Below are 24,569 nucleotides of genomic sequence, written 5' to 3'. Positions count from 1 at the left end.
CATATTGATTGGCGGTGCTGGCTCGAAGGGCCGAATGGACCTATTTTTTTTCTATGCTTCTATGACATTGCAAGATTGGAGAGGTGGGAAGTCAAACTGCCTTTTCAGAATTTATAATCAGTTGTATGATAGCAGCATGGTCTTTTCCAGATATTCTTGATTTTTTTTACCCCTTGCATCAGATCGACAAAACATTACTAATGCCCAGCATAATATTTTAAAGAGAAGAATGCATATGCTGACTATTAAAATAATATTGGGATCATTGAAGAGTTAAATAATTCAATGTGTCCAGACATTCTTGCTCCAATTTCCAAAGTCCACATTTCTTATATGAAATATAAAAGAAACCCCATGTTAACCAGAATAGACTCATATCCTGCACAATGTGTAATATACATGCGATATGCATGAAAGTGAAAGGTGTGATCTTGATATTGTACTACTAGGGACTTTGAAATATCAAAGCAGTTTGAAACATAGTTCCAAATGCTTCACCAAAATTCAATAATAACATCTTTACATGCTATAAATCCACAGCAATTCTCCTTGTTCTAAATAGAATTTGATGCTTTTTCTATATAAAGGGATCACAGAAAACGTAGAGTAAAGGCATGACAAAATCCATGTCACAGCTGGGGAAGATGTAGCAATAATCAGCCAAACTTGCTTTATAAATGTTCTGCAATTGAGAGTATAGGTTTGGTTCTTGCCTAAATTTTTTTTTCAAAAATAATAATTCCAGAAATGATTTAACCATGTCACAATTTTTTTTCAAGACTAACCAGTCTCACTATCACCATTACTATCACCATTGAGTGAAGTGTGTATGCAATGTGCATGCATTTCAAAGAATGTATATTTCAGGCACATTGTGTGCATTTCGCCATACATTGCAATGTGGGTTTCATTATATTGGATGTTTAAGGGCCTACCCTTCAGAATAATGATTTTATCACTAAGAAACCTCATTAAATATGACTGAATTTTCAGCTGCAGTCTACCGGTTTGATAGCACTGCCTAACACTAGGACGGCATTGGGACTTGTGAATATCAGCAGATGTGACAAGGTTGCAGAAAACTTTTGAACTCTTAATAATGGAACCCACAAGTTTAGCAGAGAAACCAATATGCAAAATCTCCTTAAATAAAAGTTGTCCTTTTAGTATAAGAGAATGTGCAGTGCAGTTATAGATATCGCAGCCTCAGTAGAATAAAAATACTCACTGTCTTATCCTAAGGCTTCTGAGATAGAAATGTCCAGTGAGGACTTATTGTAAATATCTGGATGACTAAGTACCCAAACATTTTACAAGGCTATGCTAAGATTGAATACACAATTAATTATGATATAGTCTAAGGTGGCAACCTCAAATTTTAGAGATTATTCATTTATAGAATTATAACATTTACTAATTACTCTGTACTCAGAAATTAATAATCATCGAAAATGTATGAGCTGTAAAACAAACAGCTTGCAATCATTGCCATGTGTTCATAATATCCCAATAAATGTAAGAAATTAATAAAATAAATCAATAATTAATGATTGAATATTTGGACAACATTTACACTTTTAGTTATGCTTTTTTTGTCAACAGATATATTTCAAATTCATTGAACTCTCAGAAATTAAACACAGTGGACATTAAGAAAGATTTGTGATGCTTTTAAAAGAAACAATGACAATAGAAAACAAATGGGATAAGGATCAATCTTAATCTAGTGTGTTAATAAATTTAAAAGTGGCTACAATTTGCCAGTCTATTCACACTGAATGTCATAAATACCACTTTCAGAGAAATTCATAAATCATAGTATAATGCAATTATGAGTGTTGAAATTTCAGCAAGCAAACTACTGTGAGGGAGACCTTCAACAAGACCGCAAACGTAGCTTCAACAGAGAGACTAACTATGTGGGAAAGTGACCTTGTATCCACCTCTTGAGTCCTTTCAAGAATAGTCAATAAACATTGACTTTCCAAGTGGCACCCACATAAGTGTAAAGGAACATAATAAATAGGATAAGATGTAGACACACAGCAACTCTCCTGTAGAAAAGAAGCATGGCTGATCTAAATATTGGTAAATCTTCTTTGATTCCCATAACTCTAGATTTCAATAAAACCTGAAAAATCTAATGATGAATAAGGGACTGCTTAAGCATCTTGCTTGCTCGGATTAAATTCTCCAATTTTTCCCCCTGCACCATGCTGACCAAGTGGCCCCATTCAAGCTAATCCCATTAAGTCATGTTTAGCCCATATCCCACTAACTCTTTCCTATCTCTGTTCCTATCCAAATGTCTTTTAAATGCTGTTATTGTATCTGGAGCAACTACTTCCTCTGAAACCTTGTTATATACTCACCAAACTCTGAGTGAAAAAGTTGCCCCTCAGGTTGGTATTAAATTTTGCCACTCTGACCTTAAAGCTATGTTCTCATGTTCTTGACTCCCCGACCCTGGGTACGAGACTCTGAGCATTCATCCTTTCTATTCTCCTCAACTCTCCTTGGCAAAGTAGCAGTCGCCTTCCCCTGTATCTCAGTCCGAAGAAAGGTCTCGACCCAAAACTGTATCTATTCCTTCACTCCTGGGATGCTATCTGACCCGCTGAGTTACTCCAGCTTTTATCTATCATAGGGTCTAACTTTGCTTTGAACCAGCTTCAGCAGCTCCTTCCTATACATAGCAGTATGGCAAGTTGTACAACTGCAATCCTTGTGGTGAAAGTGTCATTGTGTAAGGCGAAATAGATCCATTGACAATGAAGGGCTAGCAATATATTTTCATGACACATTGTTATGTGATTTGGAGAGGAGCTTGAAGTGAACGGTGTTGCTTGTACCTGAAGCCCTTGTCTTTAGTCTCAGTGAAATCTCGGGTTTGGTAAATACCGTGGAAGGTTAAGTATATGGTGATAGAAAAGATGGCAGTCAAGAAACTACCTGGCGCTGCATGGTATCCAGTTTATTGAGTTGTATCTACACTCACTGAGGCAAATGGTAAGGTTTCCAAATAAATCTTGATTTATACCCTGGAAGTGATGTAAAGTCGCCAGGAATCAAGAGATGATCATCTATGGTGATATATCCACTTTATTTTCTGTTTGGCTGCATAATACGTAAATTACTTATGTGTAGGAAAGAACTGCAGATGCTGGTTTACATCAAAGATAAACATAAAATGCTGGAGTCACTCAGGGGGTCAGGCAGCATCTCTGGAGAAAAGGAGTAGGTGACTTTTCAGGTAGAGACCCTTCTTCAGACTGAGATTCGGGGGAGAGAGAGAAGCCAGAGGTGTGAAAAAGTGCAAATAGCAAATTAATTAAAGATATGCAAAAAGACAGAACAAAGCCAACGATGATGATCAAGGAAAGTTAGAGCCCACAAGGGTTCATTGTTGGCTGTGGGCAAGGTAATTATGAGTAGATACAAAGAGTGAAACCATGCAGGACAACAGTGAAACTAGTAGGATGACCAGGGTGAGGGAAGGACGATTCCTGTTAGGCTTCTGATCAAAGGTTATTAACAGATATTGACAGCAGAGACTGATTGCTGATGATGCTGTTAAATGTGGTACTGATGGTCAGAGTGTTCCATATTGGAGATGGCCAATGCCTCACTTGTTTGTTAGGAATACGACTTGCCAAATCTCAGCCCATGTCCGAATCTGCGGAAAGTCTGTAACTTTGTTCTGAGACTGTGATAATTTACCTTTAAATCCTAATTAACTACAAAGCCTCCATGTGATGGGGCAATCAAAACTGTACACAATACTTCAAATGCAGAGGATTTCATAACAAGAGGATTTCAGTATAGGAGTAAAGAGGTTCTCCTGCTGTTGTATAGGGCTCTAGTGAGACCACATCTGGAGTATTGTGTACAGTTTTGGTCTCCTAATTTGAAGAAGGACATCCTTGTGATTGAGGCAGTGCAGCGTAGGTTCATGAGATTGATCCCTGAGATGGCGGGACTGTCATATGAGGAAAGATTCAAAAGGCTAGGCTTGTATTCACTGGAGTTTAGAAGGATGAGGGGTTATCTTATAGAAACATATCAAATTATAAAAGGACTGGACAAGCTAGATGCAGGAAAAATGTTCCCAATGTTGGGCAAGTCCAGAACCAGGGGCCACAGTCTTAGAATAAAGGGGAGGCCATTTAAGACTGAGGTGAGAAAAAAACTTTTTCACCCAGAGAGTTGTGAATTTATGGAATTCTGCCTCTTACGCCACACTCAAAGACTTTAAAACAGGAATTAGGAGAGAGCTCTTTCGTGACTAGAGATAATTGTCACAAAGAATGATGATAGTGGAAGTGAGTTACATGAGACAGCAAATGCTGGAATCTTGAGCAAAAAACCTGCAGGGGTAATTCAGAGGGTAAGGTGGAGGGAAATGGATAGACAATGTTTTGAGTAGGAAGGAACTGCAGATGCGGAAACCAACATCAAGATAGGTACAAAAAGCTGGAGTATCTCAGTGGGACAGGCAGCATCTCTGGAGAGAAAGAATGGGTGACATTTCGGGTTTAGACCCTTGTTCAGACTGATTAAGAATAAGGGAAATGAGAGACATAGGCAATGATGTTGGGTCAGCACCTTTTTTCTGATTTCCAAGTTCCCTACATTCTTGGGGCAATCAGCTACAAACCCTCACGCAATCAAGTCAAGTCAAGTCAAGTCAAGTTTATTTGTCACATACACATACGAGATGTGCAGTGAAATGAAAGTGGCAATGCTCGCGGACTTTTGTGCAAAAGACAAACAACAAAACAACCAAACAAATTATAAACACAATCATAACACACATATTCTTTTACATAATAAATAATAGAAGGAAAAACGTTCTGTAGAGTTAGTCCTTGGTGAGAAAGGCGTTTACAGTCCGAATTGCCTCTGGGAAGAAACTCCTTCTCAACCTCTCCGTTCTCACTGCATGGCAACGGAGGCGTTTGCCTGACCGTAGCGGCTGGAACAGTCCGTTGCAGGGGTGGAAGAGGTCTCTCATGATTTTGTTTGCTCTGGAGTTGCACCTCCTGTTGTATAGTTCCTGCAGGGGGGTGAGTGAAGTTTCCATAGTGCGTTCGGCCGAACGCACTACTCTCTGCATAGCCTTCTTGTCCTTGGCAGAGCAATTCCCGAACCAGATGGTAATGTTCCCGGACAATCACAGGAAGAAAGTGCAAACTCCACACAGACAGCACACGATGTCGAGATCGAACCTGGGTCCCGGTTGTTGTGAGGTCACAGCTCAACCAGCTGTGCCTCTGACCCATCCCCGGACATTTTATAAGAGGATTTTGTAGAATTGCGCTCCAATCTATAATCCATTCTGCTTTTATTATGACTATGCTTTGACATAGAGATTGTTACAAATGAGTGGTTTGCTGGGCCATTTCAGAAGGTAGTTGAAGGTCAACCACATTGCTGCAGACCTGGTGTAACCTGCAATATGAAGATAGATGGCAGGTTTCATTCCCTCAGGGATTTTCATGAACAGGATATTTTCTTCCAACAAGCCGGTCATTTCAAAGTCACTTTGTTCGAAAGATCCTTTTAATTAACCCAATTTAAATTCCCAGCTGCCGTGGCGGTATTTGAACTTGTTTCTCAGGAACATTAGCCCAAAATCCTCTGAATACTGATCCAAAATAAAAAAGGCATCGGGCATGACTGCTATCATATAGCATATTGTTGCACGGGACAAGATGATCTTTGTACTCCCACAAAGCAATTACAATGCCATTGCAATGTGCTGTAGAAGTTCATCACTGAAAGTTTTACATTCCAAAATCAGATTCCAGGTATATAAAATTATTAGAGGCATACATCAGGTAGAGAGTCAGATCCTTTTTCCCAGGTGGAAATGCCCAAAACTAGAGGGCCTAGCTATAAGGCAAGAGAGAAGAATTTAATGGAGACTAGACTAAGTGGGACCCATTGAATCCCAGTCACACGGGAGGCCTGGTCCCCCAATGCAACCCATTCCCCAACGCAATATTCTGCCACTTACCCATTCCACCAATGCAACCCGTTCCCCCAACGCAATATTCCACCACTCACCCATAGCCCCTAACTTCGCAGGCGAAACTCATTTCCCCGCTTCCCCGAGCACTCCCTCCCCCTCCTCTTCATGTGTGGGAGGGGGGAAGGGGAGGGGGGAGGGAAGTTGGGTGTGTGGTGGGAGGGGTATGTGTGGATGGGGTTGTGAGGGCGGGGGTGAGTTTGTGGGGCGGGGTGGGGCTTGTGGGGGTGGTGGGGTGTTGTGGGGGTGTGGAAGGGGACGTGTGTGGTTGGGGGTTGTGTGGGCATGGGGGGTTGGATGTGTGGGTGGGAGGTGTGTGTGTGGGCGGGGCGGTTGTGTGGGCGGGGCGGTTGTGTGGGCAGGGGTGCTGTGTGGGGGGGAGGGGTGTGTTCACGGGAGTGGGTTGTGTGGGGGGAGAGGGGCTGGGGGGAGTTGTGGGAGGGAAAGGGTGTTTGGGCGGGGTGGAGGGGGGGGGAGTGAGCTCAGATAAAAGACGGGGGGGGGAAGAACATTGGGGGAGGGGGGGGGGGCATCACGGGGGAGGGGGGAGGAGCCAGCGAGGGGGATCTGAGGGGTAGTGGCTGGAATTGGCGGTGCGATGGGGACTCACAGCGGGCACTGGTTGCTGGTCGTTCTCCTCCGCCGTCAACAGATTCTCCGCTTTCCAATTGGGGACATCGGCGACATCTCTGACTCTGGGCTGGGCTGGGTGTCCAACTCTGGGCAGGGTCGGGTCTCCGACACTGGGCTGCTTGGTGCTGGGCTGCTTGGGGCTGCTGCTTGGGGCTGGGCTGCTTGTGGCTGGGCTGCTATGGGTCCCTCCGAAAATTGTGTCTGATTGGAAACCTCATTCCACAGACTAGCCAGGGGGACCCACATTTATTCCCAGCATATGATATTTGAGGGATGTGCTGGGGAGTATTAGGAATAGTATTTGAGTACCTGCTTGAATGCACCTAAAACCTGCTTCCTAATAGAACATGAGCAGGCCGCTAAAATATCGATGGCCCCAGCTTGAATCAGTAGAACAATGTATCTTGTAAGTTTGAATTGTAAGCAGATGGGTCTAGTTTGAGACCGTCTCTCATAGTTATCCCATTGATAACTGCAGGTCAGAATGGCAAGTGTAGGAAGGAACTGCAGATGCTGGATTACACTGAAGATAGACATTAAATACTGGAGAAACTCAGCTGGACAGGCAGTGTCTCTGGAGAAAAGGAATGGGTGACGTTTCAGGTCACGACCCTTCTTCAGACTGGATCCGAAGTGTCACCCATTCCTTCTCTCCAGAGATGCCACCTGTCCTGCTGAGTTACTCCAGCATTCTGTGTCTAGATCAGAATATTGGTTCGGCCCACCAAGTCCGTGCCGTCCAGCGACCACCCAATACACTACTTCTATCCTATACAAAAGGGACAATTTACAGAGGCCAATTAACCTACAAACCTGGACGTCTTTGGAGTGTGTGAGGAAACCTGAGCACCCGGAGAAAACCCACACAGTCACAGAGAATGGACAAACTCTGTAAGGAAGCACCTGTAGTCAGGATCAAACCCAGGTCTCTGGCGCTGTAAGGCAGCAACTCTACCGTTGTGCCACCATTTCTGTTGGATGCTTAGAGCAAAGCGCTAACTTTTTTCAGGCTAAAGAATTTAAATATTAAAAAGGCATCTTCTTCAACTCAAAATTACCAACATCTTGTTTCATTGAGCATAAAGATGTTTGTATACATAAGATGCAAATATTATTGCATTTGCATTCTGCAGATTTCTATGTTCCATTTCCTCATTAGTCGCTTGTCCCTTCGAGACAAATTGTTCAGAAGCAAAACCTCTCCATATATGAAGAAGCTTCCATTAGATTGGAACCAGAAAAAGTAACTCTTGAAAAAGAGAGGAAGCCAGAAAGCAGAGCAGCACGGTGACGCAGCGGTTGAGTTGCTGCCTTACGGTGCCAGAGACCCAGGTTCGATCCTGACTACGGGTGCTGTCTGTAGGGAGTTTGCACGTTCTCCCTGTGATCTGCGTGTACAGGTTTGTAGGCTAATTGGCTCGAAAAACTGCAAATTATCCCTAGTGTGTGTTGGATAGGTTTATTTCAGTTTAGAGATACAGCATGAAAACAGGCCCTTCGGCCCACCGTGCCGGGCTGACCAGTGATCACCACACACTAACACTATCCTACACGCACGTCTTGGCGGGCCGAAGGGCCTGTTCCCCCACTGTATCTCTAAGTGAACTAAACTAAACTAAACTAAAGCACAGCAGGCCAGTTAGCTTTAACACCTGTCATGGAAAAATGTCAGAAGAAATTAGTTATTTCATAATTGTATTATAGCAAGGAACTTAAAAATTCACGTTTATCAGGCAGACTCAACCTGGTTTACTGGAAGAAAAGTTATGTTTGACCTATTAACTGAGGATATGCGATCAAGTCATATACGCTGTGACTAAAGGAGAACCAATGGATTTACCATGATATTTGTGCTGTAATTGTTATATGGTTATATGGTTATATTTCCAGAAGGCATTTGAAAAGCCGTGGCATCACAGTTAATTGAGGAGAAGAAAAGCTCTTGATTCAGGAGTAACATGTTGGCGCGGAATGAAGATTAACGGTTGTAATCCCATTGGCAAGATGTAATAATGGGGTGCCATAGTGAAGGTGTTGGGCCCCACAAATATTTATTATTTCTATGAATGACTTTCGTACCAGAGGTGGCGTTATTAAATTTTCTGATGACCCAAATTAGATAGGACAACAAGTTGTGGAAAGGATACAAGGAGACTTCGGGGAGATATGGATAGGTTCAAGGGGTGAACAAACCTAGTGCCCAATAGAGTATAATGTGGAAAAAATGTAATGTTTTGCACTTTGGCAGAAATAAATGGGGCACACTAAGTTTTTAACAACTGGTTAATGGCAGAAACAATACTTTTCAGCACATACAGTTCCATGTCAGTGTTAACTTACTCTCCTCTCTGGCTCTCTCAAGCATACATGATATGTTAACATAGTTCCACAGTCCAAATAATCATCATTTTTTATTTATCTCAAAATGTGTTTAAATAATCTCAGCAACTTTTTCTCTCCCCAACTTGCTGTGAGCATGCATTTAAATTCCTTTTTTTTGACATTACAAAATTCAATGAAAATTATCTTTATGATAACATACTTTATTCATATCTTTAGATATTGCTAATCAGATGCGCATAAAATTCTAGTGCTTTGAAATATCAGCTTTCATTAAGTCAGTGTGGGTAGCTTCATTTGGATATATTTTTGGTGACCTGATGTGATTTGTTAACCTCCTTACCCCATTACAAATAAGTGTGATGAAGGTGTAAAAGTATAATCAGTTTCTGATGTATTAAATATTTTAGCATAATGTGATCGAGGCATGAATGATTCACTGGCCCCTGCATCAGCTTCTGCAAAATATTCATGTTTAGAAACATAGAAACTTAGAAATTAGGTGCAGGAGTAGGCCATTCGGCCCTTCGAGCCTGCACCGCCATTCAATATGATCATGGCTGATCATCCAACTCAGTATCCCGTACCTGCCTTCTCTCCATACCCTCTGATCCCCTTAGCCACAAGGGCCACATCTAACTCCCTCTTAAATATAGCCAATGAACTGGCCTCGACTATCCTCTGCGGCAGAGAGTTCCAGAGATTCACCACTCTCTGTGTGAAAAAAGTTCTTCTCATCTCGGTTTTAAAGGATTTCCCCCTTATCCTTAAGCTGTGACCCCTTGTCCTGGACTTCCCCAACATCGGGAGCAATCTTCCTGCATCTAGCCTGTCCAACCCCTTAAGAATTTTGTGAGTTTCTATAAGATCCCCTCTCAATCTCCTAAATTCTAGAGAGTATAAACCATGTCTATCCAGTCTTTCTTCATAAGACAGTCCTGACATCCCAGGAATCTTTAGAACCTCCATTGCCCTGTGTCATGAAATGAGGGCTCTTATTTGAGGGAAAATCTCATCTTTTTTTTAAATTGTCAGAATTTGAAAATTTACCAATATGATTGCGAAAAGAATCGACAGTTGTATAAGGTGGCGGCAAGGCTTCAAATGGAGTATTGTGTTGGAAGGAACTGCAGATGTTGGTTTACACCGAAGATGGACACAAAATGCTGGAGTAATTCAGCGGGACAGGCAGCATGTCCAGAGAGAAGAATGGAATACAACAGCCATGATGTTAGGCTGCAGAACGACCGGAGATATGATCCAGAAAACAGTCTCCGGCAAGGTAAGAGATTGAAAAAATGTTTCCCTCAACCCCCTCCCCCACACCCCACATAAAACAAACCAGAGAACATTAATACATACTTTTAAAACACACTAAAAATTACAAAAAAGACAAAAAGACGGACAGACCATTGGCGAGGCTGCCTGCCATTCTGAAAAAGACCCATTAATTCTTACTTTGCTTCCTGTTTGCCACACAATCTCTATCCATGTCAATACCCTACCCCCAATACCATGTGCTCTTATTTTGCACACTAATCTCTTATGTAGGACCTTGTCAAAGGCTTTTTGAAGGTCCAGATACACCACATCCACTGGCTCTCCCTTATCCATTCTACTTATTACATCCTCAGAAATTCCAGAAGATTAGTCAAGCACAATCTAATAAATCTATGCTGACTTTGACCGATCCTGTCATTGCTTTCTAAATGCAATGCTATAACATCTTTAACAATCGACTCAAGCATCTTCCCCACTACTGATGTAAGGTTAACTCGCCTATAATTTCCCGTTTTCTCTCTTAAAAAGTGGGGTTACATTGGCTACCCTCCAGTCCATATGAACTGATCCAGAGTTGAGAGCACATTGGAAAATGATCACCAATGTATCCACGATTCTAGGGCCACCTCCTTGAGTAGACAATAGACAATAGGTGCAGGAATAGGTCATTTGGCCCTTTGAGCCAGCACCGCCATTCAATGTTATCATGGCTGATCATCCACAATCAGTACCCCGTTCCTGCCTTCTCCCCATATCCCTTGACTCCGCTATCTTTAAGAGCCCTATCTAACTCTTTCTTGAAAGCGTCCAGAGAACCAGCCTCCACCGCCCTCTGAGGCAGAGAATTCCACAGACTTACAACTCTCTGTGTTCTGGGATGCAGTACATCTGGGATCTGTACTCTGGGATGCGGCCCATCAGGCCCTGGGGATTTATCTGCCTTCAGTCCCAACAGTTTACCTAACACCATTTCCTGACTAATGTGGATTCCGTTCAGTTCCTCCCTCCCTCTAGATCCGCGGTCCCCTAGTATTTCTGGGAGATTGTTTGTGTCTTTCTTAGTGAAGACAGAACCTTCGTGAAGACAGAACCAAGTACACCATTGAGTGGTGCAGCGAGCGGCAGCCTCGCCAGCAGTGTGTCAGTCATTTAGACTTTTTTGTTTCTTTAGTATGTCTAGATGTATGTGTTAATGTTTCTTGGTATGTTTTTATGTCGGGGGTGGTGGGGAGGAATAGGGGGAATCCGTTTCCAGTCACTTACCTCGGCAGAGATGCGACTTTCGCCTAGTCGCATATTCATCTCCCCCGCGGCCTAACAACTTGGATTGGAGCGGCCTTTCCCGGAGTGGCCCAGAGCTTCAGCAGCAGGCACGGCGCGGACTTCCATGGCAGAGCCAGAAGAAAGGCTCCGACCGCCGGCCTGCTGACTTTAACATCGTGAAACTGTGGTCTGCGGAACATCTAGCAGCAGGCATGGAGCGGACCTTACCATCCCGGAGCCAGGGATCCCTTGCCGGGGATCACCAGTGAAGAGCTCCAACCGCTGGCCTGCCTGCGGCCTATAACATCGAGAAGCCACGTTCTCCAGTAAGAAAGTGGCCGATTCGGGCACTCCGCGTAGTGTGTTTCATCCATCCTGACGTTGGAGCTTCGATCATCCCAATGAGAGGGCCTGTACAATTGGGCCATCCATAACGGCGACTGCGGAGGGTCAAGGCCCCATACACGGGTGAACAACTGGAGGAAGACTGAGTGCATTTTATTGCCAGTGGTGGATGTTTAATTTCAGTTCTATCGTTCTTTTAATTGTGTTGTGTTCTTTTAATTGTATGGTTGCATGGTGTTAGGCGCTTCCCCCTCCTGGTGAATGCTATGTACTTACCTTTCTCTGTTTCTCTCCCGAGTACAGGCCTCGTGGCTGTAAGTCTGGAATCAAGGGGTTAAAGGATCCTGTACCCGATTGGCCAAGCTGCGTCAGGTGACGGGGGACTCATCTGCAGCTTAAATACCAGAGCCTGCCAGGATTCTCTCTCTTCTTCGTCGACCCTGACTAACGAGCAGACTGCTGGTGTGAGCTGAGGAAGGCCTGGCCACATGGCATAGAACTTTGTGTACTTTCACCATTCCTTGGTAACAAATATTGAATTGGGACGGATAAGGGCTGACCTTAGTGTTTTTGTGTATTTTGTTTCAGGGTTATATCTCTTTAGGCAGGTTTTAGAGTCTCCGGTTTGACGGTCCATCACAAGGCTGGCTGGAGCATTGTTAAATTGTTTGTCAGTTCATCCATATCCCTGACTGGGTTATTTAAATCAGGTTTGGGTTTTGTGTTCCATTGATTAAAACTATTTTTGAACTTGAACCTGGTTTTTGCCTTGTGTTACGCGGCTCTGAAGTACCTGCATTCGGGAGTCGTAACACATGGTAACTCAAATATCACTGTACCTTAATTGGTGCATGTGACTATAAATGTGAATTTTAATTTTAATTTGAAGTACTCGTTTAATTGTTCAGCCATTTCTTTGTTTCCCATTATAAATTCACCTCTGATTGTAAGGGACCTACATTCATCTTCACTATCTATTCCTTTTTACATATCTAAAGAAGACTTTAGAGCCAGTTTTTATATTCCCTTCAAGCTTTCTTTCATGCTCCTCTTAATTCACCCCTTTGTCCTCCTCTGTTTGGTTCTAAATCTCCCAGTCCTCCAGTTTGCTGATTCCTCTGGGCAATTTATATGCCTTTTCCTTGGATTTAACACGATCCTTGATTTCCCTCGTTAGCCACAGTTGACCCGCCTTCCCTGTTTTATTTTTATGCCGGACAGAGATGGCCAATTTTTGGAGTTCATCCATGTGGTCTTGAAATCTTTGCCATCGCATCTCCACCGCTGACCCTTTAAGTATAATTTTTCAGTCGATCCTAGCCAATTGCCATCTCTTACCTACAAAGTCTCCTTTCTTTAAGTTCAGGACTCTAGTCTGTGAATTAACCACTTTCCATCCTAATGCAGAATTCCACCATATTATGGCCACTGTTGCCCAAGGGGTTTTGCACAACAATATCGCTAACTAATCCTTCCTCATTCTAGGATGGCCTGTCGTTTAGTCGGTTCTTCTAACATGTTGGTTTAAAAAACCACCCCGTATACATTCCAGGAAATCCTCCTCCTCAGAGCTGCTACCAATTTGGTTGGCCCAATCTATATGTGGATTAAAGTCACCCATGTTAACTGCTGTACCTTTGCTACATGCATCCTAATTTCCTGCTTGAGGCTATTCCCAACCTCCCTACTGCTGTTTGGTGGACTGTATACAACTGTTTTCCGCCCTTGGCTAGTTCGCAGATCTACCCATACCGATTCTACAGCATCCAAGCTAATGTCTCTTCTTGCTATTTCATTAATCTCCTCTTTAACCAGCAATGCCACCCCCACCTCCACTTCCTTTCTGTCTATCCTTCCTGAATATCACCCTGGAGCCAGGTCTCCATAATTCCAACAATATCAAACTCCTTAACTACTAACTGCACATCAAGAACTAAACGCCATAGGCTGAAGGTGAGAGGAGAAAGACTGAGCAGGAAACTGGGGAGCAACTTTGTCACTCAGAGTGTGGTGAGTATTTGGAACAAGCTGCCAAAGGAAGTAGTTGAGGCAGGTCTAATAACATCTAAAAGTCATTTGGATGTGTACTTGGATAGGAAAGGATTAGAGAGATATGGGGCTAGCTTTGGCGGGCATTTTGGTCAGTATGAACAAGTTGGGCCAAAGAGCCTGTTTCCATACTGTATGAGCTCTACAATGCTAACTGTCTACTAATTAATAGTTCTGTAAGAGGGCATTCATTTGTCAGTAATGGATCATGTTATCCTAGAAGACCACATTTGAATCTTTTGACTTCGCGAGCAGCCTATTTGTATTCCCTAGTAAACACTCTATTACCTGGTCCTTTCCCATTTTCATTATCTTGCTGCTATCTGGAACTACTCATAACGTAAACAGATTCATATTATTACAATGGTGCAGATGTTCAAAGATGAAAATTGTGATCTATTATCTGATTTACCTGCTCTGATAATCTGAGATGTCTAAATATGGATTTCACATATTCCATGATATTCTGTACTATCTCTGAAAAGTGAGAGGTTGTTTACAGTAAAATAGGCCTGAACAACTTCTCATATTCAGGAGTGTAATGGTGGCTGTTGCAATATACATGGTAAAGGGGGGTTTAGTTAGAAGAGTCTGCTGTAACTTCCCAAATTTGATTCTACACTGTGACATTGTTGTAATCATGTCGGTGGCTACTGGCTAGTTTCATTTTTTTTTTTAAATCATAGTTCAAATAGAGTTAAGGAACAGATATTGGAGCATGTTTTAAAAGCTCCATTCCAAATAAAAAGCAACGCAACTCAAGAAAACAGAGGGTTGGGGATGTATCCCAGTCCATCACACAGATCATAAATGCAGAGGTGACTGTGGGCTTCATTAGAAACATAGAAACATAGAAATTAGGTGCAGGAGTAGGCCATTCGGCCCTTCGAGCCTGCACCACCATTCAATATGACCATGGCTGATCATCCAACTCAGTATCCCGTACCTGCCTTCTCTCCATACTCTCTGATTCCCTTAGCCACAAGGGCCACATCTAACTCCCTCTTAAATATAGCCAATGAACTGGCCTCAACTACCCTCTGTGGCAGAGAGTTCCAGAGATTCACCACTCTCTGTGTGAAAAAAGTTCTTCTCATCTCGGTTTTAAAGGATTTCCCCCTGATCCTTAAGCTGTGACCCCTTGTCCTGGACTTTCCCAACATCGGGATCATAGGATGGAGTAACAGCACAATTGTGCATATAGCATTATCTAATTTATTCAACAAGAAAATTGTATGTGAAAATCAGGGATTCATTATTTATGCCATGAAGTTGTGGCACATTTGCTGGAGCTGCTGCCTCACAGCGCCAGAGTCCTAGGTTGAATCCTGACCTTGGGTGCTGCCTGTGTGAATTTTGCATGTTCTCCCTGTGAGTGCTTGGGTGCTCTGGGCACTCCTCGCACATCCTAAAGACCTGTGGGATTGTGTGTTAATTGGCTACTGCAAATTGCCCCTAGTGTGTAGGCAGTAGATGGGAAGGTGGGAGGATATAGGGCTAGTGCGAACTCTGCCGGGGTCAGAGGTCCAGTTTCCATGCTGTATCTCTAAACTAAACCATATAACCATATAACAATTACAGCACAGAAACTAAAGCCCATGGTTTCTCCATGCATGTCAGATGAGGTTTACCATAATGATGTGTAGGAAAGAATTGCAGATGCTGGTTTAAAACAAAGATAGACACAAAAAGCTGGAATAACTCCGTGGGAAAGGCAGCATCTCTGGAGAGACTTGGATATTTTCTCTGTATTATCCAATTGTTTCTATTGGGAATTCTCTACCTGTTCTGCTGGGAGTCCTGATAGAACAATATACAGAGCCATAGATAGGATAGACAGTCAGGACCATTTTTTTGCAGGATGGAAAAAGGCGAAAGGGGCAAATTTTAAAGCAGCTGTGCGGGGCAACCCCTTTTTTTATACAGTGGGTGGTGAATGCCTGGAATGTGAAGGATACAATAGTGGCATTTAAGAGAAAAGCCTATGTATATGCAGGATCTGTTCCTGTTCTGTCCCGTTCCACATTCTATTTGCGATATCCAAATAATATTCAGTATTGTGTATTCTACACCACATCTAGAGTATTGTGTACAGTTTTGGTCTCCTAATTTGAGGAAGGACATCCTTGTAATTGAGGCAGTGCGGCGTAGGTTCACGAGATTGATCCCTGGGATGGCGGGACTGTCATATGAGGAAAGATTGAAAAGACTAGGTTTGTATTCACTGGAGTTTAGAAGGGTGAGGGGGAATCTTATGGAAACATATAAAATTATAAAAGGACTGGACAAGCTAGATGCAGGAAAAATGTTCCCAATGTGGGGCGAGTCCAGAACCAGGGGTCACAGTCTTAGAATAAAGGGGAGGTCATTTAAGACTGAGGTGAGAAAAAACGTTTTCACCCAGAGAGTTGTGAATTTATGGAATTCCCTGCCACAGAGGGCAGTGGAGGCCAAGTCACTGGATGGATTTAAGAGAGTTAGATAGTGCTCTAGGGGCTAGTGGAATCAATGGATATGGGGAGAAGGCAGGCACGGGTTATTGATAGGGGACGATCAGCCATGATCTCAATGAATGGCGGTGCTGGCTCGAAGAGCCGAATGGCCTCCTCTTGCACCTATTTTCTATGTTTCTATGTTTTTATGTTTCTAATGGTTTAATAGGCATTCAATATTTGATAATTTACTCTATTCTTATGATTAAACAGTTTTGTAATTAATTAGATTTGTTGTTTGATAATCGTCATCAATAGTATTAATACCATCTTTACTACTTCCTTCATTATTTGCATGTTCATTATGAGATAGAGGAGGCTATTCACCCATTCAACCAGAGCAGCTCCCAGCAGCACAATCCCATCAGTCCCATTCATCTTATTTCCATATAGACCTGCACCTTATTCACTCTCAATCACCCTCTAACATCCTGAATTGTAAAAATTCCTATGCCACTTACCTGTACTAAGATCGCATATACAATGTCCATTTAACTGACTAGCCATCATCTGAAGGCTGTAAGGAGACCTGTACTCACTGACTGAAGGTGCATTAAAGGCAGAGGCATCCATCACATTTAAAAAGTATTTGGATTGTGTTTGAAGGGCTGTAGATATGTTACTAGGAGCTCTAGACTGTTCTTATTTGACTTATGTGGATGCAGTAAGCTCAATGTTCTCCTTTATACTTTTCCTAACATTACATACTTCAGTAGATTGCATTTCTCCCAGACGCAAGTATTCCCATTTGTGCCAGTTGTCACTGCGGATATTTTTCCCTGCACACTTCCTGATTCCTACATCACAGTAGATCCCCACTAGAATTAGAGAATTGCTGTAGTCCTAGTCTGTAAATTTGCATTTCTCTGGCCCCGAGGAACAATAACGTAGATCTCTTACTTTCCACGTTCGTGAATTGTCCCTGAAATACAGACTTATTCTATTTTGGAGTAAATGAGACACATTCAAATCAAAATGCCATTTGGTGGGTAATATCACTAGATGTTAATTGCTGAACTACAACATGGAATAACACACAATTCCTGTGGCCATCTACCTTATATTCATTTATCACCAACATTAGAATTATTTGCCCATGCAGTAGCACAGCTGGTAGAGCTACTGGCTCACAGAGGCGGAGACCTGGGTGCGATCCTGGCTTCGGGTGCTATCTGTGTGGAGTTTGCACATTGACCCTGTGACCACGTGGGTTTCTTCTGGGTGCTCCAGTTTCCTGCCACTTGTCAAAGACGTGCAGGCTTGTAGGCCAAATGGTCTCTGCATTTGCCCCAAATGTGTAGGGAGTGGATGCAAAATTGGGATAACAGAGCTGGTGTGAACAGGTGGTCAATGGTTTACATGAACTTGGTGGGGTGAAGAGTTGTTTCCATGGTGTAACTGCAAACAAACAAACTAAAGGGGGGGGGGAGGATGGTGGAGCAGCGGTAGAGTTGCTGCCTTACAGCAAATGTAACGCCGGAGATCCGGGTTCGATTCCGACTCTGGTTCCTGTCGCTACGGAGTTTGTACGTTCTCCCCGTGACCTGCGTGGGTTTTCTCCAAGATCTTCGGTTTCTTCCCACACTCCAAACACGTACATGTTTGTAGGTTAATTGGCTTGGTAAGTAAGTAAGTTTATTGGCCAAGTATTCACATACAAGGAATTTGCCTTGGTGCTCCGACCACAAGTAACAACATGACATACAGTGACAGTTACGAAGACACAGAAAACACTAAACATTAATAATAATAAAACATTAATGATAAAACACCATTGATCAAGCATGTGAACCAACAAAATACCAGTTCAAAGGTAGGCTACAGATTTTTGGCTGTTGAGTAGAGCAACGACTCGTGCATAAAAACTGTTTTTATGCCTGGCTGACAGTCCGGAGTTGCCTTCCAGAGGGAAGTGATTCAAAGAGTTTGTGGCCAGGGTGAGAGGGGTCAGAGATGATCTTGCCCGCTCGGTTCCTGTCCCTTGCAGTGTACAGTTCGTCAATGGAGGGAAGGTTGCAGCCAATAACCTTCTCTGCTGATCGGATGATTCGCTGTCCCTAGTGGGTGTAGGATAGTGTTAATATATGGGGATCGCTGGACGGCACAGACCCGGTGGGCCGAAGGGCCTGTTTCTCTAAACTAAACTAATCATGGGGCGTAATAAAAGGATGCAAATGTTGGAGTAACTCAGCGGGTCAAGCAGCTTCTGTGGGCAATATGGAATAGGTGACGTTTCGGATTGGGACCCATCTTCAGACCAATCAGACCCCGCACTTAGTATCCTTCTGTGTAATCAGCATCTGTAGTTCCTTGGTTCTAAATCACAGGGCTAATTCTTCATGGAGAGCTGTCTCCTTGTAATGTCTCCTTGTATTAAGCAAAACACCCAGATTTTTCTTCTTGAATATTTAGTGATTAACAGACATAAATGTGAGAAACATTCTTGCTTCTCCATTGATATATTGGATTGAATCACTTAGCTACAGTAGGAAATATATTTTGTACCCAAAAGATGGCAAATCAGGTGTCAAGTTGATTTCCTTTCCTTAAATTTATTGAATACCATTACAAAGGCTGTCAGTCAATTGCAGTTAACTTTCATGCATGATGTCTTTATTTCTTGGCAATTTATTTTCCCTCAAGTTAAACATCGAAGTTACAGGACGAGGTGGCTGCATGGTGAATGTGGGATATAGATATATTTAAATAACACATATATATGTGTGTATATATGTACACACACACACACACACACACACACACACACACACACACACACACACACACACACACACACACACACACACACACACACACACACACACACACACACACACACACACACACACACACACACACACACACACACACACACACACACACACAAAGAAAAGCTGGCAGACAATTCATCCTCTCCTAACAGCAAACAAAAGCTTGACATATTGACACACAGGTCAAACTAAACACCAATATAATCAATGCGGCAGCCCAGAAATGATAACTGCAAAGCAGTCACTTAAATATTTAACAAAGCCTATAACCACATAAATATGAGATTGAATCCAAGAATGAGTCGATTTGCATTTTTTAATCACGACCTTAACAATGATCAATGTTTTGAATAGGTTGACAGCTGAAAAGTTATCAGAATAATGACTATTTAAATAGTGTCTTTAATATGGTCAAATGTCCGAAGATACTTGACTGGAAGGTAACTAAATGTTTGACCGAGTCACATGAGGAGACATAAAGGTTGTTGGCACAAAGCGTTCGTGTGGTCTTTAAGTTTAAGGCAAATAGAAAATGGCGGCTTGCTGGGAGAGTGTTGGATTAGGCAAGTCTACAGAAAGCTACAGTGTGAAGAAGGGTCTCGACCCGAAATGTCACCCACTGCTTCTCTCCAGAGATGCTGCCTGTCTCGTTGAGTTACTCCAGCTTTTTGTGTCTACCTTCGAAAGCTACAGTGAAACTAGGTTTGATCAGCCAGTTGGGATTGTGTACAGAAGCGGTGAGCAATGTGTTGCAGCTGCAGCGTAAATTCAAGAATTTGGCAAACTACAAAATAATATTCAAAGTACCAAATACTGCATTTGTATGAAGATAACATAATAATGCTGCAATGTCTTCTGTCTTGGAGAATAAAAGTCCATAAATCCTTTACAGATGACAGTGAATTTATTATGATTTAATTGACATATATTATGATTGTAGGACACAGGGTTCTTGTGCCAAGAGCACAACATTAGCTTCAGAAGTACAAAGGATATAGAGGATAGGAGAGAAATTCACATTACTTGATTGTTGCTCATTTTTAACAATCCACGAGAAAGCCAATGTTCGGTTAAATGGTGAAAAGCAGTGAAATGTAGTGTTGCAGTGCTAATTGTAATGGATGGAGGATGCTGACAATGTAATAATATTCAATCTACATCTGTGTCAGCAACCCACAGGCATTTCAAGAAAGCAAGTTTGACCTTCTATTTTTAGTACAAAATGCAGTGTTCACAGAATATGCATACATGTGAACTTTATGTTAATATATAGACTTCTAGCTGAGTTTCAAATAAAACCAGCAGCATCCATTTGTGGTAAAGCTTTGTGCTTTAAGTATTATCATTCTGCCTTTAATTATGGCTCAGCAGTTGTTTTTTTCTCCCTAAGACTTTGCTATCTCAGAGTTTATAAACCTTGGCACTTAAATGAGACTTAGCCTTGAATAGTTCATTAACTTATTGATGAAGAGTTGGTGATCTTTTATCCCTGAGAAAACCAGCGCTCGGTTAAATGGTAAAACACAGTGGAATGAACTGCTGCAGTGTTAATTGTGAAGGATGGAGGATCCTGACAATATAATTATATTCTACATCTGTGTCAGCACATTTCTGAGATGCATGTTATTCAAGCCTCAAAATGTCGAATGGTGCATGGAACTGTAAAAGTCAGCACAGGCTAAGAATATCTCTGATGTAGCGAATGAAGTGATTTTTCTGATGTTTATGAATATATTTGGTGGATCAGAATTCCGATGCCACAAACATTCAGGCAAAGAAACATCTTAATGCCTATAATTTCACAAAATACATAAAAACTGTAAAGTTTGCCATCGGAATAGCTGCAATCAATTGTTTCATGAGCTAAATTTCAATGCACAGAACAAAGCTTATTTTTAAGTCAACTCTACCAACAATAACTTTTGCTAATAGGTGTATTTTAGATTTTTTATTTTGTTGCATAAATGTCAGATTTTGAAATTATGAATACATGGTATCCCCAGAATGCTATCAAGGCTTTGTAAATTAATGTATGTGACTATTGTTGACTATTATAAAGCTGATGCACGGAGTGCTCTTTTATACTATTATATTCTACTGTTTAAATAATGTGATTAAACAATGTTATACCTTTGGTGTTTCACAAGGCTCATCTAGTTACCAAAATTGCCAATTGAGCTTTGATAGAACCTTTGATGACAATCGCTTTAGGTACCAAAGATGAAAGTCCCTGTTTTGTGATAACCCCACCTAAGACTAGTGGGTTGCCACAAGGCTCGGTGCTGGGACTGCAGCAATTTACAATATATATATATATAAATGATTTAGATGAAGGGATTACAAATAACATTAGAAAATTTAGGATAAATTTAGTGTAAGATAGAACTAGTATGCTGATCAGTGATCACCCCGCATACTAGTTCTATCTGACACACCAGAGACTTTTTACAGAAACCAATTAATCTACAACCCTGCAATGTGGGAGGAAACCGAAGCACCCGGGGAAACCCCACATGGTCATGAGGAGAACATATAAACTCCGTACAAACAGCACCCATGGTTAGGATCGAACCTGGGTCTCTTGCGCTACAAGGCAGCAACTCTACTGCTGCACCACCGTGCCACTCCCTCTGATTATGGGGGTAAGTTGTAAACATAGTTATTTGGTTAATGACAGCAGTTTGAGGGTGAGAACATAGACAAAAGGAAAAAAAAACCTAAAGAATATAGAAGTTGTGAAATGCAGACCAAGAAGCCACGCTGGGCATGGTTTGCACTCCGGTAGAAGTTGGCTGCGGGTCGGCATTCTTCTTCTCCCGGGTCCCCCACGAGGGATCCCGGACTGCGGACGCCGCGGCAGCCAGAGCTCTGCAGACCGTGACTTTAGGCTGCCGGCAACCGCGGGACAACGAAACGGAGCACTCCCCTCCGGCAGCCCCAGCGTCGGCTCGCCCGCTCCACGCCGGGAGTCCGTGCTGCACCCGCCACTGAAACAATAGACACTTTTTGCAACCATTTTAGAACCAATAGACACTTTTTGCAACCATTTTGGAACCAATAGAGACACTTTTTGCAACCATTTTAGAACCAATAAAGACACTTTTTTCAACCATTTTGGAACCAATAGAGACACTTTTTGCAACCATTTAGAACCAATCTAGACACTTTTTGCAACCATTTTGAACCAATAGAGACACTTTTTGCAACCATTTTAGAACCAATAGAGACACTTTTTGCAAGCATTTTAGAACCAATAGACACTTTTTGCAAGCATTTTAGAACCAATAGACAATTTTTACTTGGGGGGGGGGGGGGGGGGGCCGCGCGCCGATCCTCCTGTTGTTAGGCCACGGGGGAGGCAACATGGAAATAGTTGCCTCTCCATGGAGGAGGCGACCAAAGCGGTTTCCCCCTTATAACCCCACACCACCCCCCACACAAGACACACAGAGAGACATTAAAAGCATACATTAAAACATACTAAAAAAACAAAAAAAGTTGAAAAGACTAACACGCTGCTGACAGGGCTGCCGGCTTGCAGCGCCCCCACCGACATACTTTCGACCATACTTTCGCCCAAGAAGAGTAAGGTGTCTATCGACCAGTGGCACTAATGTCCGTGGTGATGAAGTGCTTTGAGAGGTTGGTTATGGGGCATTTCAACTCCTACCTCAATAAGAACCTCGACCCACTACACTTCGCCTACCATCACAATAAGTCCACGGAGGATGCAATCTCACTGGGTCTCCACTCCGCATTGGACCACTTGGTTAGGCTGTTGTTGATAGACTCAAGCTCGCCGTTCAATACCATCATCTCCTCCAAACTGGTTACCTAGCTCACGGAATTGGGTCTCTGAGCATCCCTCTGCAATTGGATCCTCGACTTCCACAGTCTGTTCGAACTGGAACTGGCAGAACCACTTCATCCTCAGTAATAATCAATACGGGAGCACCTCAAGGCTACGTGATCAGTCCCCTGCTCTACTCACTCTATACTTATGACTTTGTAGTCGGACATAGTGCAAACTCCATTTTCAAGTTCGCTGACAACACCACCACATGGGACAAATTACAGGTGGCGATGAGTCAGAGTATGGGATTGAGATGACCGACTGACCAAATGGTGCCAGCACAACAACCTGGCTCTCAATACCAGCAAAACCAAAGAACTGATTGTGGACTTTGGAAGAGGAAGGTTAAGGAACCACAATCCTGTTTATATAAACGGGACGATGGTGGAGAGAGTCAAAAACTTCAAATTCTTGGGCGTGCATATTTCTGACGATCTTTCCTGGACCCAGCACACTGATGCAATTGTAAAGAAAGCACATCAACGCCTCTACTCCCTGAGAAGGTTACAGAGATTTGGTATGTCAAAGAGGATTCTCTTGAACTTCTACAGGTGCACAGTAGAGAGCATATTGACTGGTTGCATTGTGGCCTGGTTCGGCAACTTGAATGTCCAGGAGCGGAAAAGACTGCAAAATGTTGTGAACACTGCCCAGTCCATCAACGGCTCTGACCTCCCCACCATCGAAGGGATTTAACAGAGTCGCTGACTAAAAAAGACAGCCAACACCATCAGACACCCATACCATCCTGGCCACACATCATCTCACTACTGCCATCAGGAAGAAGGTACAGGAGCAAATTCTTCCCTACAACCACCAGGCTATTAAAAACTAAAACCTCATAAGCTATGAACTACAATAGGCAACAGTAGACTATTATTATTATTACACTATTATTGTTTGATTTTTGAGTTTTGTTATATTATATATTATGATTCTATTGTGCTCAAAAGTCCAGTAATTATGCAGTTATTTTTGGGCTTGCTCATATCATGCCATCCCTAATTAAGATTAGGTAAACTTTATACACAAATGAGTCAATTCTGTGCCAGCAAAGGGTCATGCAGATGCTTAACTGGACTTCTCTAAGCGACGACTGCGGAGGTTTATTGCATCGACCACGGGGGAACAATGGTGGTGGACTGACTGTACTTTGTGCCTTCCACCACAGTGAAGAATGTTGTGGTGGATGTTTGTGTTAAATATTTATTGTGTATTGTGTGTTATTTTTTGATTGTACCACTGCTGGCAAATTCATTTCACTGCACTTTATTGTGTATGTGATGAATACATCTGATTGGTTGATTGAATGATTGATAATGTTTTTGTATTTTGTTAGCATGATAATATAGAAGTTCAATTTATTTATATTCCACTTTAAATAAAAACAGTTCTTCCATTATATAAAATAATAGAATAAAAATTGGGAAAGGATGAAGGGCAACTATTGCAACTGGAAAGGATGTTGCTACTTAGCCTATGTGGTTCGCCACATGAGAGCAATCCAGGAT

The sequence above is a fragment of the Leucoraja erinacea genome, chromosome 3 (genome assembly GCF_028641065.1).
Source record: "Leucoraja erinacea ecotype New England chromosome 3, Leri_hhj_1, whole genome shotgun sequence".
Taxonomy (NCBI): Eukaryota; Metazoa; Chordata; class Chondrichthyes; order Rajiformes; family Rajidae; genus Leucoraja; species Leucoraja erinaceus.
Note: the sequence above shows the minus strand (reverse complement) of the source record.